Genomic DNA, 19,164 nt, shown 5'->3' on the forward strand with positions numbered 1-19,164 from the left:
ATTGACAAGTGAAGTCACAGCTGTGGCTGCCTCTCATTTAATGGACAAATGCAAAAGTAGCTCCAGCTGTAACAAGTATAATCAGTAGTTCCGAAACATGTGTATTCATGTTAATGAGAAAATAAGACCTCTGGAACAAATGTACTCCTGGAATGATTTTATTCAGATTTGTGAAGCTGCTACCCCCCCCCCCCCCCCCCCCCCGGCAACCATTAACCCAGCATGTGTATGCACACATGAAATATTGTGTTCCCTGAGCGTATTTTATGCTAAAATAATTTGAAGATTTGATTTATTGACAAAATATAACCATGTCTGCGCAACCCATTAAAAAGATTGGATGTCATTGCCTCTACTTTTGAACCCTTTTAAGCATTGGTAATGGTATATCTTTTAAAACAAAAGGCTGTCCCTGGGCGCACCCTTATCGGGGGTGTTGCACTTGTACTCCATCACCATTTAAGTGTCAAGATTTAAAGCAAAAATTATGGTAAGCAGTTCCACACATTGGGGCTGGATTAACCTTGTTTTGGTGAACAAGTGGCCTGTAATTGTATTTTTTTAATGTTGTTGCCTGTAGCTGCGCCCCTCACAGTGTGCTGGTAGATTGGCCTGATGTACAGGCAGTGTGAAGCAATGGGGCAGAAAAGATTGCTAGTAACCTCTAGCCTGAGTAACTGCTGTCTTGGAGGCACCTGTACTTCCAATCAACTCCTGCACACAAACTTCAGATTTGTGATCCAAATGCAAAATGGTAGCTGGAAGAATTCTTCTTAGTTCAGAAATAAACGGCTGGTCGAGGACCAGTGGTCTGTGACCCCCCATGGAATTTTCCACTAGCTTGTGTATTTGAGGACCAGGGAGCCAGACCCTGTAATTTGAACACCTTGAAAGAAATTATCACACTCAAACTATAGTATTATGTTTGTAAGTCTTATAATTATTTACCACTGGCAGACACCCAAAAGTCCATAAATCCTGGAGTTGGCTTGTTGGGGTGTTGGATTGGTGGTGGTACATTTTCTTAAAATTTTGCGTATTGATTTGTTGTATGGAGCTTCCGTGATGGACCACGGGATTTTTCCAGCATTTGATTCCTTTCTGCTTTGTGAAATGAGTGACCATTTCACAAATACTATGGGATCAGTTTGCAGAAAGTGCAGATATTTTTCAGGGCGAGAATCCAATATTAAGTGTAATGCATGCATAAATAGGCACCTTGCACTTGGAGTGCAATGAACACTTTGTGCATTATATTGCCAACTATTTGTTAATCAGCATTTTGAGTTTAACAAACTTGCACTTTTTGAGGAGTGGAATTCTGGCTATGTGCAGGTGCCTCTCTGGCAGATTCCGTTTTGTTAATGTGCAGAGATTATAGGGTTTACAAGATTTAAAATGCTGTAAGATAAGTGTCAGTAGCAGAAAGCTGTGTCAACAGACTTGAGTACGGATACCAGCTATGAAAACACCTCCAGTTCTGCAGGTACTCCATGTAAAAGCAGTTATGGTTGCAGCAGGTGGGGATTAGCGGGGGTGGGTGGGGGGGGGAGGGGGGGGTGGGTGAAAGAAGGAATTGACCAAAAGTAGCATGTTGCTCTTGTGCTGCAGCTTTCTTCATCCATGGATAAAAGGTGAAGGGATCGTTCCACACACTCACTTCCCGTCTTGTAAATAGAGAGCCGACGGCAGTGTGCACATCAGACGCAAAGCTTGTGTTGGACTTTGAGCGTACACACTGCCATCATTAACAAACAAGCCTGGTGCCATGGTTAAACGATCCCTATTGAAGCACAGATAAAGTTGAAAATATGTAGTAGTATTAATTCTGGGCCTCCCCTGTAAGGGTTGGCATTTAACTAGACTACCCTTGATGGCTTCTGGTGTTGGTGGCTATCTGGGGATGGTAAGACTATGCCGGAGTATGCAAATTGTTTTGGATTGGGAAAGATGCTTAGTAGCTTCTATTGTTGAGTCAAGTGTGTAATCACAACTATGTCTTAACAATAACTATAAAAGCCAGTGATGTAGGCAGAAAGCAGCAGATGCCTACATCAAACTGCTGTAAGAACTTAGTCAGTATACAGCTCATAAAAAGATATTTCTTAAATGAAGAGCAACAACCTTCATCTTCACTAAGGAGTATCTTTTGAACAATGGGATAATCCTACAAAAAAGGGTTGTGCTGTAGCCATTCATGGAGTTCTTCATAACAGTAACTGGCTTCTGGGAATATAACAAGGATTTCTTTTGGGAAGGGCCAAAACTTTTAATATGGAATGAGATGAGAGCATCTTTCCCCTTGTTCTCCGTGGCATATTTCTGATGTGCGAAGCAGCTAAACTTTGGCTCACAGTATCATCGGTGAGCCCTTCACACATTAGGTGACTGAGTCATCTCATTCTATTTTTGTTTGGGTGGATGATTCTGCTGTTTAGAGGACTTCATCTGCATTGAAACTCAATAATTCAAAACTTGACCATTGTAATGATCAATGATAAAATTTCACGAGGTAACGAAACTTCATGTCTGCCAATTCTGACCATCTGACATCAAGCCAATTTTATTGATGGCCATTGACACCATCCGTGGTCAGTTATTTCGACTTGAATAATCGGGCATCGTGTCCTTTTTTTTCCCTTTTAGTTGTTTGAAGAGTGGGTTGGGGGAGATAACTGGGGGCAATATGGAACTCCTTTTCATCGTGCAGATGTAGTCCTCTGGGGTGGGGGGAGGGATGGGTTGGTCAGGGTTGTGGGTTGTTGCACAGAGTTCAGATAATGCCATAAGCATATGGATCTTTACCAAAGGGGGAGGGCAACGGGCTTGGGTTTAAAAACAAACTAAAGACAAACCTGTCCCATTTCAGTGTTCAAGAAAAAAAAACTCAAGTTTCCCCAATTTGAACAAAGATTCTTAAATTGGCGGCTTTAAAAATAGCATAATTTAAACCCATCGCATTTAAGGATACTGAAATGTTAGGACTGTTAAATGGTAACACTTAACTAAAGTGAATAGTGTTACTTACAAATAAGAGTCTATTTAAATAGAACACACAGATTTGGTTCCCTATTATGGGTGTAATTGGCTCTGAATATTCCAGTGAACTAAAAAAAAACTTTACTTTCAAACCAGAACTTTTCTTTAAGGCTGATGCTATGTGGACCGGTTGTGAAATGATTTGAATGCATATTCAGAATGAGTTGAGAGATTGTTCAAAGAAAGCTACAGAGTTGCATTTTGTTCATTTAAATAAAACTCACTGGAATCCAATTGTGTGTGGTTGTGTTTAGATTTGATGTTCTATGCTCGCGGTTTTTGAAATGTGTGAGATACTGAGTCAAACGGTACAGGAAAGCCCTGTTTTTTTTAATTTAATGTTTGGTCTGAGGCCACAGCAACAGTTGAAACATAGAAAATAGGTGCAGGAGTAGGCCATTCAGTCCTTCAAAACTGCACCACCATTCAATATGATCATGGCTGATCATACACTTTCAGTATCCCACTCCCATTTCTCTCCATACCCCATTGATCCCTTTAGCTGCAAGGGCCACATGCAGCTTCCTCTAGAATGTATCTAACAAACTGGCCCCAACAGCTTTCTGTGGTAGGTTGATTGGTTGGCTTTCATAGTCTTGGCCAAAGATGAAGCATTGGCCTTGATTTTGTTCAGACTTCCCAGGCTGAAAATCATACATGAAAATGTGTATTGGGTGAGTTGCTGGGACTATGGAGCATCTGCTGCCCAGAGGAACCAAATTGTCCTTACTACTCTTGCCATCTCTCTCTCTTCTCCCTTTCTCTAGAAAATAAATAGTGCTTCAAAAGTGCCTCTATATAATTTTGAGGCAGCAGCCCCTGTTCCTCCATTCAGTTTTTATTGTCCAAGTTTTGACGACATTAACCCCTTTCTTAAGGTTGAACACATCTCCTTTTCTTGGTTAGGAGTGTGCAAGCTTTTGATTTTACATATTTTCCTTTGGAATCTTGGGGGAATTGAATGTGAAACTTGCTGTTTCAGGGTAATTTGTATTCATCTGGTATCAATAGGCCTCTATCCTGATTGAAATTTAGGTACACATGGAACAATAAATATTCAGACTAATGATGCGAGTAAAATTAGCCTGATTGGCAATTGTCAGGAACTGTGGTTTATGGGCTGTAACTAGAGAGTCTGTTGCAGCCTATGTGTTGCACCAGTGTCCAGTTTGATTAGGTGGTTAGCCATTGACTACAGAGCACTTTTTCTAACCACTCGGAATTTTCTGATTAAGGGGAGATTCTGTGTTGGTATGCTCTATTTGAAGTAGCTTTTCAATAGGTATACTGTCATTTTTTTTTTCTCAGTGCTAAACTGTGGCCTTTGGTGCCTGCTCCACCATTCAATAAGATCATGGCTGATCTGACTGCAACCTCCTGTCTACATGCTGATAACATCCCCCACCTCCCTGCCATTTATCAATCTTATCAAGCTCTGCCTTGAAAACATTCAAAGATTCTGCTTCCACTGCCTTTAAAGGAAGAAAGTTCCAGCGACTCACTATCCTCCAAGGAAGAGAAATACTCAGCCTAGCCTGTCTTTTTTTTTTCTCATAACCCCCGCCCCCTTTCCAGGCCATTCCACATATTAGTTAAGTAAACCTTCTCCGAACTGCTGATGCATTTTTATCTTTCCTTAAATAAGGAGACCAGTGTTGTACACACTACTACAGATGTAGTCTCACCGGTGTCCTGTACAACTACAGCATAACCTTCATACTTTTGTATTTAATTTACCTTACAATAAATGGTAACATTAGCTTTCCTAATTACTTGCTCAATCTCAGAACTCTGCAATTCCTCACCATTTAGATAATACGCTTCCTTTTTTATTCTTCCTGCCAACTTGGACAACTTAACATTTTAATTTGTCACATGTAGCACGGCACGGTAGCACAGTGGTTAGCACTGCTGCTTCACAGCTCCAGGGACCTGGGTTCGATTCCCGGCTTGGGTCACTGTCTGTGTGGAGTTTGCACATTCTCCTCGTGTCTGCGTGGGTTTCCTCCAGATGCTCCGGTTTCCTCCCACAGTCCAAAGATGTGCGGGTTAGGTTGATTGGCCATGCTAAAATTGCCCCTTAGTGTCCTGGGATGCGTAGATTAGAGGGATTAGCGGGTAAAATATGTAGGGATATGGGGGTAGGGCCTGGGTGGGATTGTGGTCGGTGCAGACTCGATGGGCCGAATGGCCTCTTTCTGTACTGTAGGGTTTCTATGATTTTTCCACAAGTTATACTTCATTTGCCAGATCTTTGCCCACTCAACCCAACTACTTGATACTTGCGCGGAACTTGGATGCGGTTGCAGTGACGGAGACTTGGTTAAAAGGAGGACAGGACTGGCAGCTGAATATTCCGGGGTATAAGTGTTTTAGGCGAGACAGCGAAGGGACTAGGGGAGGTGGGGGAGTAGCAATGCTGGTGAGGGAGCATATTACAGCGGTACAGAGGGTGGACAATATGGAAGGGTCAGGTAATGAGTCACTGGGTGGAGCTCAGAAACAGGAAGGGTGCAGTCACTATGCTGGGGGTCTACTACAGGCCTCCCAACAGCCCACGGGAAGTTGAGGAACGGATATGTAAGGAGATTCTGGACAGGTGCAGAAAAAATAGGGTTGTTGTAGTGGGAGACTTTAATTTCCCGTGTATAGACTGGAAATCACTTGGGGCTGGGGGCCTGGACGGGGAAGAATTTATAAAATGCGTACAGGAAGGTTCTTTGGAACAATATGTTGACAGTCCAACTAGAGAGGGGGCTATACTGGGGAATGAGCCCGGTCAGGTCATCAAAGTTTCAGTAGGGGAACATGTGACAAATAGTGACCGCAATTCTGTAAACTTTAGGATAGTAATGGAAAAAGATGTGTTGTCCTATGGGTAAGGTGCTGAATTGGGGGAAGGCTAACTACAGCCGGATTAAGCAGGATTTGGTGGCTGTTGATTGGGAGAGGCTGTTCGAGGGTAAATCCACATCTGGCATGTGGGAGTCTTTTAAGGAGCAGTTGATGGGACTGCAGGACAGGCATGTGCCTGTAAAGAGGAAGGATAGGAAAGATAGGATTCGGGAGCCGTGGATAACCAGTGAAATTGTGGGTCTAATCAAAAAGAAAAAAGAGGCATACATGAGGTCCAGGCAGCTAAAAACAGATGGAGCACTGGAGGAATACAGAGAAAGTAGAAAATAACTCAAACGGAGTTAGAAGGGCAAAAAGGGGTCACGAAATGTCCTTGGCAGACAGGATTAAAGAGACTCCTAAGGCATTTTATACATGGGTTAGGAACAAAAGGGCTGTTCGGGAAAGAATCGGACCTCTCTGGGACAAAGGAGGGGAATTATGCTTAGAACCAAAGAAAGTAGGAGAGATCCTAAATGAATACTTTGCATCAGTATTCAAAGGAGAGGGACATGTTGACTGGTAGTCTCTCAGAGAGATGTGTTGACCCGTTAGAAAAAATCTCAATTATAAGGGAGGAAGTGTTAGGTTTTTTAGGAAACATTAAGACAGACAAATCCCCAGGGCCAGATGGCATCTATCCTCGACTCGGAGGCAAGAGATGAAATTGCTGGGCCTCTAACAGAAATCTTTGTCTCTTCACTGGACACAGGTGAGGTCCCAGAGGATTGGAGGATAGCAAATGTGGTCCCGTTATTTAAGACGGATAGCAAGGATAACCCGGGTAATTATAGGCCGGTGAGCTTGACGTCCGTGGTAGGGAAATTGTTGGAGAAGATTCATAGAGATAGGATATATGCGCATTTAGAACTGAATAATCTCATTAGCGATAGACAGCATGGTTTTGTGCGAGGGAGGTCATGCCTCACAAATTTGGTTGAGTTTTTTGAGGAGGTGACAAAAATGATTGAGGGAAGGGCCATGGATGTCGTCTATATGGATTTTAGTAAAGCGTTTGACAAGGCCCCTCCTGGTAGGCTGGTGCAAAAGGTTAAATCTCACGGGATAAAAGGTGAGCTAGCTAGATGGGTGGAGAACTGGCTTAGCCATAGAAGACAGAGGGTAACAATGGAGGGGTCTTTTTCGGGTTGGAGGTCTGTGACTAGTGGTGTTCCGCAGGGCTCTGTACTGGGACCTCTGCTGTTTGTGATATATATGAATGATTTGGAGGAAGATGTAGCTGGTGTGATCATAGAACATAGAACATTACAGCGCAGAACAGGCCCTTCGGCCCACGATGTTGCACCGACCAGTTAAAAAAAAACTGTGACCCTCCAACCTAAACCAATTTCTTTTCGTCCATGAACCTATCTACGGATCTCTTAAACGCCCCCAAACTAGGCGCATTTACTACTGATGCTGGCAGGGCATTCCAATCCCTCACCACCCTCTGGGTAAAGAACCTACCCCTGACATCGGTTCTATAACTACCCCCCCTCAATTTAAAGCCATGCCCCCTCGTGCTGGATTTCTCCATCAGAGGAAAAAGGCTATCACTATCCACCCTATCTAAACCTCTAATCATCTTATATGTTTCAATAAGATCCCCTCTTAGCCGCCGCCTTTCCAGCGAAAACAATCCCAAATCCCTCAGCCTCTCCTCATAGGATCTCCCCTCCATACCAGGCAACATCCTGGTAAACCTCCTCTGCACCCTCTCCAAAGCCTCCACATCCTTCCTGTAATGTGGGGACCAGAACTGCACACAGTACTCCAAGTGCGGCCGCACCAGAGTTGTGTACAGTTGCAACATAACGCCACGACTCCTAAATTCAATCCCCCTACCAATAAACGCCAAGACACCATATGCCTTCTTAACAACCCTATCTACTTGATTCCCAACCTTCAGGGATCTATGCACACATACACCTAGATCCCTCTGCTCCTCCACACTACTCAAAGTCCTCCCGTTAGCCCTATACTCAACACATCTGTTATTCCTACCAAAGTGAATTACCTCACACTTCTCCGCATTAAACTCCATCCGCCACCTCTCGGCCCAACTTTGCAACCTGTCTAAGTCTTCCTGCAAACTACGACACCCTTCCTCACTGTCTACCACACCACCGACTTTGGTGTCATCAGCAAATTTGCTAATCCACCCAACTATACCCTCATCCAGATCATTAATAAATATTACAAACAGCAGTGGCCCCAAAACAGATCCCTGAGGTACACCTCAGGGATCAGTAAGTTTGTGGACGACACAAAGATTGCTGGAGTTGCAGATAGTGATGAACATTGTCAGAGAATACAGCAGGATATAGACAGGCTGGAACATTGGGCGGAGAAGTGGCAGATGGAATTTAATCCAGATAAATGCAAAGTGATTCATTTTGGTAGATCTAATGTAAGGGGGAGCTATACAATAAATGGCAGAACCATCAGGAGTATAGACAGAGGGACGTGGGTGTACAAGTCCACAGATCCTTAAAGGTGGCAGCACAGGTGGAGTGGGTGGTGAAGAAGGCATATGGCATGCTTGCCTTTATTGGACGGGGCATAGAATATAAAAGTTGGCATATGATGTTGCAGCTGTATAGAACGTTGGTTAGGCCAGATTTGGAATACTGCGTCCAGTTCTGGTCGGCACACTACCAGAAAGACGTGGAGGCTTTGGAGAGAGTACAGAAAAGGTTTACCAGGATGTTGCCTGGTATGGAGGGTCTTGGCTATGGGGAGAGATTGGGTAAACTGGGGTGGTTCTCCCAGGAAAGATGAAGGATGAGGGGCGACCTAATAGAGGTGTATAAAATTATGAAGGGCATAGATAGGGTGAACAGTGGGAAGCTTTTTCCCAGGTCAGAGGTGACGAACACAAGGGGTCACGGGTTCAAGGTGAGGGGGGCAACGTTCAACACAGATGTCAGGGGGATGTATTTTACACAGGGTGGTGGGGGCCTGGAATGCACTGTCAAGCAAGGTGATTGAGGTGGACACGCTGGGATCGTTTAAGACTTATCTAGATAGCCACATGAACAGACTGGGAATAGAGGGATACAAACGAATGGTCTAGTTGGGCACATGAGCGGCGCAGGCTTGGAGGGCCGAAGGGTCTGTTCCTGTGCTGTATTGTTCTTTGTTCTTTCTTTACATTCCTTTGTAGCCTCATGTCCACTTCACAAGTTACTTTCCTATTTATTTTTCTACCATTAGCAAATTTAGCAACCATGCATTTGGTCCCTAGATCCAAAAGGTTGAGGACTCAACATACCACTTGTTGCATCTTGCCAACTAGAAAATTTCCCAGCTATGGCTTCCTTTTGCTTCCTGTTTGCTAGCAAATCTTCAATCCATGCCAATGTTACTCCACACCATGAGCTTTTATTTTTCGCAATAACCTTTGATGTGGAACCTTACCAAATGCCTTCTGGAAATCCAAGTACAGTATATTCCCCGGTTTCCCCTTCATCCACAGCACATGTGACTCCTTAAACTCAAGTTAAACACAATTTCCTTTTCAGAAAACCCGGCTGCCTTGAATTTTTTTCTAAATTCTCTGCCATAACATCTTTTAATTATGGCTTGCAACATTTTCCATCTGACATAAGATAACTGAGCTGTAGTTTCCTCATTTCTGTTTCCCTGTTTGAATATGATTATTTTCCAATCTAATGGCACCTTCCCTAAATCCAGGGAATTTTGGAAACTTGAAATCAACAGGGATCTGTTCTGGGACCCTTGCTGTTTGTCATTTTCATAAATGACCTGGATGAGGAAGCAGAGGGATGGGTTGGTAAGTTTGCCGACGACACGAAGGTTGGTGGGGATGTGGATAGTCTGGAGGGATGTCAGAAGTTACAGAGGGACATAGATAGGATGCAAGGCTGGGCGGACAAGTGGCAGATGGACTTCAACCCAGATAAATGCGTCGTGGTCCATTTTGGTAGGTCAAATGGGATGAAGGAGTACAATATAAAGGGAAAGACTCTTAGTACTGTAGAGGATCAGAAGGACCTTGGGGTCCGGGTCCATAGGACTCTGAAATAGGCCCCGCAGGTGGAGAAGGTGGTCAAGAAGGCGTATGGTGTGCTGGCCTTTATCAATCGAGGGATTGAGTTTAGGAGTCCGGGGATAATGATGCAGCTATATAAGACCCTCATCAGACCCCACTTGGAGTACTGTGCTCAGTTCTGGTCACCTCACTATAGGAAGGATGTGGAAAAGATTGAAAGGGTGCAGAGGAGATTTACAAGGATGTTGCCTGGATTGAGTGTTAGAATCATAGAAACCCTACAGTACAGAAAGAGGCCATTCGGCCCGTCGAGTCTGCACCAACCACAATCCCACCCAGGCCCTACCCCCATATCCCTACATATTTTGCCCACTAATCCACGCATCCCAAGACACTAAGGGGCAATTTTAGCATGGCCAATCAATCTAACCCGCACATCTTTGGACTCTGGGAGGAAACCAGAGCACCCGGAGGAAACCCACGCAAATACAAGGAGAATGTGCAAACTCCACACAGACAGTGACCCAAGCCGGGAATCGAACCCAGGTCCCTGGAGCTGTGAAGCAGCAGTGCTAACCACTGTGCTACCGTACCGCCCTTTGAGTGGCATGCCTTATGAGGATAGGCTGAGGGAGCTCGGTCTTTTCTCCTTGGAGAGACGAAGGATGAGAGGAGACCTAATAGAGGTGTATAAGATGTTGAGAGGCATAGATCGGGTGGACTCTCGGAGGCTTTTTCCCAGGGTGGAAATGTATGCTACGAGAGGACACAGGTTTAAGGTGCTGGGGGGTAGGTACAGGGGAAATGTTAGGGGTAAGTTTTTCACAGAGGGTGGTGGGCGAGTGGAATCGGCTGCCGTCAGTGGTGGTGGAGGCGAACTCAATAGGGTCTTTTAAGAGACTCCTGGATGAGTACATGGGACTTAATAGGATGGAGGGTTATAGGTAGGTCTAGAAGGTAGGGATGTGTTCTGCACAACTTGTGGGCTGAAGGGCCTGTTTGTGCTGTAGTTTTTCTATGTTTCTACTTATGACTTCTTTTAAGACTCTCGGATGAAATGCATCAGGATGGAGACTTGTCAGCCCACAGCTCTTAATTACTTTCTCTATGCCACTTAATTTTCCTCAGGTCCTCCCTTCCACATCCTAATTTACAACTATTTCTGGGATGTTATTTGTATCCTCTAGTGTAGACCAATACAAAATACCTGTTCAATTCATCTGCCATATCCTTATTTTCCATTATCAATTCTCCAGACTTAATTTCTTGCACCAACCCGTTGCTAACTTTTAAGAAACTATTGCTATCTGCCTTAGATAGACGATTTGGAGTTGGGGACCAAGTGTAATGTCAAAATTTGCAGATGACACTAAGATGGGTGGCAGAGCAAAGTGTGCAGAGGACACAAAGTCTGCAAAGGGATAAGTGAGTGGGCGAGGGTCTGGCAGATGGAGTACAATGTTGGTAAATGTGAGGTCATCCATTTTGGTAGGAATAACAGCAAAATGGACTATTATTTAAATGGTAAAAAATTGCAGCATGCTGCAGTGCAGAGGAACCTGGGTGTCCTTGTGCAGGAATCTTGGAGTTGGTTTGCAGGTGCAGCAGGTAATTAAGAAGGCAAATGGAATTTTGTCCCTCATTGCTGGAGGGATGGAGTTTAAAAACAGCAAGGTTATGTTGCAGCTGTATGAGGTGCTGGTGAGGTCACACCTGGAGTACTGTGTACAGTTTTGGTCTCCTTGAAAAAGGATATACTGGCACTGGAGCGGGTGCAGAGGAGATTCACTGGGTTGATTCTGGAGTTGAGAGGGTTGGCTTATGAGGAGAGACTTGGTAGACTGGGGCTATACTCATTGGAATTCAGAAGAAAGAGGGGAGATCTTATAGAAACATATAAGATTATGAAGGGAATAGATAAGATAGAAGCAGGGAAGTTGTTTCCAAGGGCGGGGACATAGCCTCAAAATAAGGGGAAGCAGATTTAGGACTGAGTTGAGGAGGAACTTCTTCACACAAAGGGTTGTGAATCTGGAATTCCCTGCCCAGTGAAGCAGTTGAGGCTACCTCATTGAATGTTTTTAAGGCAAGGATAGATACATTTTTGAACAGTAAAGGAATTAAGGGTTATGGTGAGCGGGCGGGTAAGTGGAGCTGAGTCCACAAAAAGATCAGCCATGATCTTATTGAATGGCAGAGCAGGCTCGAGGGGCCAGGTGGCCTACTCCTGCTCCTAGTTCTTATGTTTTATATTTCGAGCTAACCCCCATACTCAATTTTTCCCTGTTATCTTTTTGTCATTATTTACTTTTCTTTATATTTTGTCCAACTTTCTGTCACCCACCTTTATACAATTCTAATGCTCTTTCACTTTGTTACTGTCTTCATTTATTTTTAGTTAGCCACAGTTGGTGGGTCTCTTGAAATTTGTACTTCTCATTGAAATGTATTCTGAAATATCCCTTTAAATATCTGCCAAGATAAAGTCTGAGGTCACGTACCAAATGATTCAGACAGCTTCTTCCCTGCTGCCATCAGACTTTTGAATGGACCTACCTTGCATTAGGTTGATTTTTCTCTACACCCTAGCTATGGCTGTAACACTACATTCTGTGCACTCTTGTTTCCTTCTCTATGAACAGTATGCTTTGTATTGCATGCAAGAAACCATACTTTTTCACTGTATACTACATGTGACAGATCAAATCAGTATCTCTCCTAACCTAGCCCTTAACCTCATTTGCCACTATAGCTAGCTCTGCTTTCATGCCCTCATGGTGGCATAGTGGCTAGCACTGCTACCTCTCAGTGCCAGAGACCCGGGTTCGATTCCAGCCGCCGGTCACTGTCAGTGTGGAGTTTGCACATTCTCCGTGACTGTGTGGGTTTCCTCCAGGTGCTCCGGTTCTCTCTCTCTCTCTCTCTCTCTCTCTCCCCCGCCCCCCCCCCCCACCCCATAGTCCAAAAATGTGCAGGTTAGGTGCATTGGCCATAATAAATTCTCCCTCAGTGTATCCGAACAGGCGCCAGAGTGTGGCGACTAGGGGATTTTCACAGCAACTTCATTGCAGTGTGAATGTAAACCTACTTGTGCCAAATAAATAAACTGTCCTTGTGTAAGTTTAAAATACTAGTCTTGGGACCCACTCTTCCTGAATATAAAAATCAATCATAATATGATTGATGCTATCAGGAGTTCCTTCATTGAGGTTATCATTTAATCCTATCTCATTGCACAATAGCAGGTCTAATATAGCCTGTTCTATTTCCACAATGTGCTATAAGAAGATGCTGTGCTATAAGAAGATGCTATCCTAAAGGGTGTGACTCTTGTACCAAGCATTCAGGTAACTTTATCCCTCCTAATGTGTTGCAGCGTTTGTAGTTCAACTTCCAGTTCAATGACTAGGCCAAAGCTCATCAAGCTGCACCCACTTACTGCAGACATGTTTACCCTGGATCACACTGGCTTCCAGGAACTCTCATATGCTGCAATCTTGACACATCACTTGTGCTGCCATCCATGATGTGTTTTATTAACTCATTATATTCACTTGTTTTCCTTTTATATATGTTATTAAACTTACCACCAATTTGTATTAAACATTAGTAATAAAATGCACCTTATCAAACAGCAAACTGGTGGCACAGTGGTTAGCACTGCTGCCTCACAGCGTCGATTCCTGGCTTGGATCACTGTCTGTGTGGAGTCTGCATGTTCTCCCCGTGTCTGCACGCAGACCAATGCTTCCTCCCACAGTCCGAAAGATGTGCTGGCTAGCTGCATTGGCCATGCTAAATTCTCCCTCTGTAACCAAACAGATGCCAGTGTGTGGCAACTAGGGGATTTTCACAGTAATGTCATTGCAGTGTTAACGTAAGCCCACTTGTGACTAATAAACTAACTTCTCCCCCTGCCATCAAGCAAAAGCCAATTCCTCCAGGGTGGATAAATTAGAAAAGGCAAAGTAGCTGCTTCCGCTCCTCCCCAACTATCCCCCAATTTCTAGCACTGTTTGTATATTCTGCACTGAATCTTCACAGTTAGCTGACCCCAGGGAAACTGGGGTAGGTGCTTCCTTTTAATGAGCTAACTTCAGCCCCTCTTGCAGTGGGCTTCTGAAAACCTCCCCCAGAGCTGGGAAATTAACACCAGTGAATTTCAGTTCATGGTAAGTACAATGTGAGAAAGAAAGACTTAGAACCATTGAACCATAGAACATTACAAGCACAGAAACAGGCCCCTTGGCCCCTCTTGGCTGCACTGAACCATTTTTCTGCCTAGTCCCACTGACCTGCACCTGGACCACACCCCTCTCATCCATGAACCTGTCCAAGTTTTTCTTAAATGTTAAAAGTGAGCCTGCGTTCACCACTTCACCTGGCAGCTCATTCCACACTCCCCCCACTCTGTGTGAAGAAGCCCCCCTTAATATTCCCTTTAAACTTTTCCCCCTTCACCCTTAACCCATGTCCTCTCGTTTTTTTCTCCCCTAGCCTCAGTGGAAAAAGCCTGCTTGCATTCACACTATCTATACCCATCATAATTTTATACACCTCTATCAAATCTCCCCTCATTCTTCTACGCTCCAGGGAATAAAGTCCTAACCTATTCAACCTTTCTCTGTAACTCAGTTTCTCAAGTCCCGGCAACATCCTTGTAAACCTTCTCTGCACTCTTTCAACCTTTATTAATATCCTTCCTGTAATTAGGTGACCAAAACTGCACACAATACTCTAAATTCGGCCTCACCAATGTCTTATACAACCTCACCATAACATTCCAACTCTTATACTCAATTCTTTGACTTATAAAGGCCAATGTACCAAAAGCACTCTTTACGACCTCATCTACCTGTGACGCCACTTTTAGGGAATTATGTATTTGTATTCCCAGATCCCTCTGTTCTACTGCACTCTTCAGTGTCCTACCATTTACCTTGTATGTTCTACCTTGGTTTGTCCTTCCAAAGTGCAATACCTCACACTTGTCTGCATTAAACTCCATCTGCCATTTTTTCAGTCCATTTTTCTAGCTGGTCCAAGTCCCTCTGCAAGCTTTGAAAACCTTCCTCACTGTCCACTACACCTCCAATCTTTGTATCATCAGCAAATTTGCTGATCCAATTTACCACATTATCATCCAGATCATTGATATAGATGACAAACAACAATGGACCCAGCACTGATCCCTGTGGCACACCACTAATTACAGGCCTCCACTCGGAGAAACAATCCTCCACTACCACTCTTTGGCTTCTTCCATTGAGCCAATGTCTAATCCAATTTACTACCTCTCCATGTATACCTAGCGACTGAACCTTCCTAACTAACCTCCCATGCGGGACCTTGTCAAAGGCCTTACTGAAGTCCATGTAGACAACATCCACTGCCTTCCCTTCATCCACTTTCCTGGTAACCTCCTCGAAAAACTCTAATAGATTGGTCAAACATGACCTACCACGCACAAAGCCATATTGACTCTCCCTAATAAGGCCCTGTCTATCCAAATATTTGTAGATCTTATCTCTTGGTACTCCTTACAATAATTTACCTACTACTGACGTCAAACTTACTGGCCTATAATTTCCCACATTACTTTTTGAGGCTTTTTTAAACAACGGAACAACATGAGCTATCCTCCAATCATCCGGCACCTCACCCGTGGATACCGACATTTTAAATATATCTGCCAGAGCCCCTGCAATTTCAACATTAGTCTCCTTCAAGGTCTGAGGGAATACCCTGTCCGGTCCTGGGGATTTATCTACTCTGATTTGCTTCAAGACAGCAAGTACCTCCTCCCCTACTTGTTTGCCTTATTTCCATAGACTCCATGCCAGTTTCCTTAGTAAATACGGATGCAAAAAAACCATTTAATATCTCCCCCATTTCTTTTGGTTCCATACATAGCCGACCACTCTGATCTTCAAGAGGACCAATTTTATCCCTCACTATCCTTTTGCTCTTAATGTACCTGTAGAAGCTCTTAGGATTATCCTTCACCTTGTTTACCAAAGCAACCTCATGTCATCTTTTAGCCCTCCTGATTTCTTTCTTAAGTAGTTTCTTGCACTTTTTATACTCCTTAAGCATCTTATTTGCTCCCTGTTGCCTGTACATGTCATACATCTCTCTCTTCTTCTTTATCAGAGTTCCAATATCCCTCGAGAACCAAGGTTCCTTATTCTTATTCACTTTGCCTTTAATCCTGACAGGAACATACAAACTCTGCACTCTCAAAATTTCTCCTTTGAAGGCCTCCCACTTACCAATCACATCCTTGTCAGAGAACAGCCTGTCCCAATCCACGCTTTTTAGGTCCTTTCTCATTTCTTCAAATTTGGCCTTTTTCCAGTTTAGAACCTCAACCCGAGGACCAGATGTATCTTTATCTATGATCAAGTTGAAACTAATGGCGTTATGATCACTGGAACCAAAGTGTTCCCCTACACACACTTCCGTCACTTGTCCTAACTCGTTTCCTAATAGGAGATCTAATACTGCATCCTCTCTTGTTGGTACCTCTATATATTGATTTAGAAAATTTTCCTAAACACATTTTACAAACTCTAACCCGTCTAGACCTTTAACAGTATGGGAGTCCCAATCTATATGTGGAAAATTAAAATCCCCTACTATCACAACTTTGTTTCCTGCAGTTGTCTGCTATCTCTCTGCAGATTTGCTCCTCCAATTCTCACTGACTATTGGGTGGTCTATAATACACCCCCATTAATGTGGTCATACCTTTCCTGTTTCTCAGCTCCACCCATATGGCCTCTGTAGAGAAGCCCTCTAATCTGTCCTGCCTGAGCACTACTGTAACATTTTCCCTGACTAGCAATGCCACCCACCCCCTTCCCCCCTCCCCCCCCCACCCCTCATCCCTCTGCCTCTATCACGTCTGAAACATCGGAACCCTGGAACATTGAGCTGCCAGTCCTGCCCCTCCTGTAACCAAGTTTCACTAATGGCTATAATGTCATAATTCCATGTGTCAATCCACACCCTCAGCTCATCTGCCTTCCCCACAATACTCCTGGCATTGAAATAGACACACCTCAGAAGATTATTACCACCACACACAACCCTTCTATTTGTGATTTTGCATGAACTATTAACATCATTCATTTTCACCCCCGCTCCACTATCTGCTCTGGCACTCTGGTTCCCATCCCCCTGCAAATCTAGTTTAAACGCTCCCCAATAACACTAGCAAACCTCCCTGCAAGTATATTGGTCCCCTTGTAGTTCAGGTGTAACCCGTCTCTCTTGTACAGGTCCCACCTGCCCCAGAAGAGGTCCCAATGATCTAGAAATCTGAAACCCTGCCCCCTACACCAGTTCCTCAGCCCCGTGTTCATCCGCCCGAGCATCCTACTCTTACCCTCACTGGTACATGGCACAGGTAGCAATCCTGAGATTACTACCCTCGGGGTCCTGCTTTTTAACTTCCTACCAAGCTCTCTATACTCGCTCTTCAGGACCTCCTCACTCTTCCTTCCTATGCCATTGGTACCGATGTGTACCATGACATCTGGCTGGTCACCCTCCCACTTCAGAATGCTGTGCACGCGATCAGAGAAATCCCCGACCCTGGCACCCGGGAGGCAACAAACTATCCGGGAGTCTCTGTCACAACCACAGAACCTCCTGTCTGTACCTCTGACTATCGAGTCCCCTATCACTACCGCTCTCCTCTTCTTCCACCCTCCCTTCTGTGCTGCAGAACCAGACTCCGTGTCAGAGATCCGGCTGCTGCAGCTTGCCCCAGGTAAGGCATCCCCTACAACAGTATCCAACTCGGTCTACCTGTTGTGGAGGGGAATGGCCACAGGGGAACCCTGCTCTGCCTGCCCTTTCCCTTTCCCTCGCTTGACGGTAACCCAATTACCTGTGCTCTGTGCCTTTGGTGTAACTGCCTCCCTGAAGCTACTATCTATAAACTCCTCATTCTCCCGAATGATCCGGAGGTCATCCAGCTCCTGCTCCAGTTCCCTAACGCGGTTTGTTAGGAGCTGCAGCTGGATGCACCTCCTGCAGGTGTCGTTGTCAGGGACACCGGAGGTCTCCCTGACTTCCCACATCCTGCAAGAGAAGCATTCCAACATCCTGCCTGGCATTCTTTCTACTCTGAAGAAACAAAAACAACTTACCGGAAGTACCCGTGGCTCTGCCTGTTCACGCCGAAGCCTGTTTGAGCCAAAGCCGTCCCACTCTGCTCCCTCACTCGCTGCCCGCTGGATAGAGCGGCCTGCTTTTTAAACCTTCCGCGTGCTACTGGCTGACGTCAGGCGCCTGCGCAGTCTCGCGTTCCACTCGCTGCCTCCCTTGCTCCGACTCAAAAAATTCACTGGGGCCGACTTCCGGTTTTACGCTCCCGGCTGCATTAGAGAAAAAAAAACTCCAAAAAAAAGAGTAAGTTAAAAATACCTCTTACCTACTCACTCTCCTCACTTGAACCACCACTCCAGCTGCTCCTCTGGAACAATGCAGTCGAACCCTCTAAGGTAAGTAGCTTTTTAAGGGAAAAAAAACTTCCCAGGTTTCACTGGGTGATGCACTATCAATCAAGCAAAGACTAGTTTGTGTGCAAGAACAAATAGGCTTTTATTCGCAAAAGACTTGGAGCACACCCATGCTGATGAACTGGTCCAGAGACTGAGGCGGGGGGGTTGGGAGCAGTCACCTTTATACCTGGACCAGGGGGTGAGGAGTCTCAGGCAGGGCCGGCAGGGGCATGTCCAGGCATGTCACACACACACAGGCAATAAGCTTAACAGCGGGTTACCACATTCACCCCCTGCTTTTAAAAAAGAGTCCGGTGGGGGTGAGGTGGGTGGAACGATATTTACAGAATTACAAGTTTACAAATTCAGTCTCTCTGGGGGCTTGATCTGCCGCTGCGACCGTCGTGGTGTCGGTTCCGGTGGCCGTGGTGTTGGTTCAGGCGCCAGGCCGTAGTCCCTTCCGATTGTTGGGTGCGTGGTAGCGGCTCCTGGGGCTCAGGCGTGCTGTATACGGGGGATGGGGGTGTGGGGTTGTGAGTTGTCATGGTCCCTGGTCTCGAATGGAGACCGTGTCCTCCTGCCCGTCGGGGTATGCCACATAGGCGTATTGGGGGTTGGCGTGGAGGAGCTGGACCCTTTCGACCAAGGGGTGCTTCCGGAGCAGGACAGGGCCTGGGGATGTCAGCCACGACGGTACTGAGG

This window comes from Mustelus asterias, chromosome 27 (genome assembly GCF_964213995.1).
Source record: "Mustelus asterias chromosome 27, sMusAst1.hap1.1, whole genome shotgun sequence".
NCBI lineage: Eukaryota > Metazoa > Chordata > Chondrichthyes > Carcharhiniformes > Triakidae > Mustelus > Mustelus asterias.